We start from the raw sequence: 2,553 nt of genomic DNA on the forward strand, positions 1-2,553 counted from the left end.
AAGAGAGAGAGAGAAAGGAAGGGAAGGGAAGGGGAGGGGAGGGAAGGGAAGGCAAGGGAAGGGAAGGAACATGCCCATTGTAATAGAAATTGAGCAATACACTGGGGAGCATCAGGTGCCAGCCCCCAGGGAGATGAGAACACTCAGAGCCCTGGAGGCTTCAGGATACAAAGATCAAAGCTATAGAGTAATTCCATCTTTAACTCAGCCCACACTGGATAGGGATTTCTCATTAGGTTCACATATGCAAGAATACCAGGAGGAATGGCTCGCTGGGGCCATTTTAGGGACTGCCTATCACAGCATCATTTGCTTATCTCTGTATATTGCTTCCTGGGAATGCTCTCATAAGTCATGAGACTTAGCCCTAGATAATTTGCAAATATTTGCTCTAGCCATTTTGGACAAAATTTGCTGATTTTTTTTTTTTTTTGCCACACAGCATTTTAAGTTTTTCAGTAATATTATAATTTAAAGTACTACAGCTCATTATTTTTAAAAAAAAAAAAAAAGCAATACCCCAGGCAGCATTAATTGCCCAAGGAGATTAGATCATTCAAAACCCTTGTGGCTTCAGGAAACAATAGGAAACCTTGAGAGTAATTTCAGGTTTCACTACTGAGCAGGCATTTCTTGATTTACTTAACCATCTCCCAACTTCCTATAGCCTGATCTGAATTAACAATTTAATAATAAGTAACTTGAATAGCAGTTAAGATCAAGGGAGATCTTAGGAGCCTGGTGTTTAAATCCCTCGCCCACAAGGTTTCCCAGGTGGGAGAGATGATGAAATCACAATGCCACATGAGCCGTTCTATGAATCAGTGACTGGTTCCCTCACACTTCAGAAGTGACATATTGTCACCTATTGCTTGAGTCTATGGCCCAGATCATGGGCCTGGGTACACTTCACACTGTGTCCCCTTTCCTTTAACTCCAGGCCATGGACATCCACCAGCCCCCTCAGCTCACTGTGATTCTCTACGTATTCTGTAAATGGTAAATGTCACCTTTGTTTGATTGTTATTGTATGCACCCATGATTCTCAAACTGTGGTCCCCGGACCAGCAGCATCATTATTACCTGGGAACTTGTTAGAAGTGCATATTCTTGGGCCTCACCCAATGCAACCCAGCAATTAGAGTTTATACATCCTATAGATGAAACAGGGTAAAGTTTGAGATCTTCTGCTCTAACCCAGAAATAACTGATTGAGTTTTATATGTTATCACCTCTCTGAACCTCAGTTTCCTCAGTAGATGTAACAAATTCCCCTATTTCACCACAGTGGTGTGAGGAATAAATGGGAAATTTTTTGCAAATGTCATCTGTTGATAATTCTGTGTTGTAAAGTGAATTATCTCTTGGAGCTGGGAAAAGAATAGAAAATCTTTATGCCATTTTCTTTTTCTTTTTCAATGTGCTAAAACTAACCTAAAATAGTCTTTTAAAATGTGCTTTCTTCATATTTCTTAACTACTAAGTGGAGAGGTTAGCTTATAGTGGTGATTTGAGATTCTGCTTGACCAGAAATTCTGCTAGGATTTTTCCTAGAAGAGAAACAGGTTTAGGTCTTTTTGTGGCCTTAATTTTTGTTTTAATTTTTATTTTTAGTTACTATGTATTTTAAACATTAATGTACAGAATATATTATTCATACAAGCATCCATATGTAAAAATAACTGGATTAAATACATGTTTATATTTTGCTGCATATGATTCAAAGTTCCATTTAGAAAAAAAAATGTAATAAAAAGAGCCAGTTCCCCACTAAAAATATGTGCTTTCTTGTCCTTTCTTTATCTTCTAGGTGACTATAATAGAAAATGTAGTGAGAAAATCTATTTTTTTAATGTCTCGCACACAATAGGACTTTGACAAATGTTGGTCCTAGCCTACCTGCTTTCTCTCTCACATAGAAGAGATGACTTTGACATAAACTACATAAAGCATTGGTCAGGCAAAGCGACAATAGACAACATAAGCCTCAGAGTTAATGCAAACATTGCCATCTTGCCTGGAACACTGTCTGTAACATACAAGCCATTCAGTAAATGGGAATGAATGAAAGTGACTCCTGGGCTCAGTCTCTGGATGATCACCCATCTCTTCATGCCGAGGGCTGCAATCATGATGACCTCTGGTAAATGGAAAGAAGCAGCTTCTGAGCACCTCTGTGTATCAGGCTTTGTTCTAGGTGTTTGAGATACTTTAGTGGAAAAACAACAACAACAACAACAAAGCCTTTGCCCTCCATGCAGCTTATATTCTAGATTTTTAGAATATAGAGGAAGAAACTGACAATAAAGAATGAATACCATATACACTATAATGTCAGTTAGTGACAAGTTCCCAGAAATAAATCCACATCTATAACTCATTTAATATATGACAAAGGAGGCAAGAATATACAATGGGTTAAAGATAGTCTCTTCAATAAATGGCACTGGGAAAATTGGACAGATATATGCAAAAAATGAAACCGGACCACCTTCTTACACCATATACAAGAATAGACTAAAAATAGATTAAAGACTGAAATGTAAGACTCAA

This window comes from Pteropus vampyrus, unplaced genomic scaffold (assembly GCF_000151845.1).
Source record: "Pteropus vampyrus isolate Shadow unplaced genomic scaffold, Pvam_2.0 Scaffold543, whole genome shotgun sequence".
NCBI classification, from domain to species: Eukaryota; Metazoa; Chordata; class Mammalia; order Chiroptera; family Pteropodidae; genus Pteropus; species Pteropus vampyrus.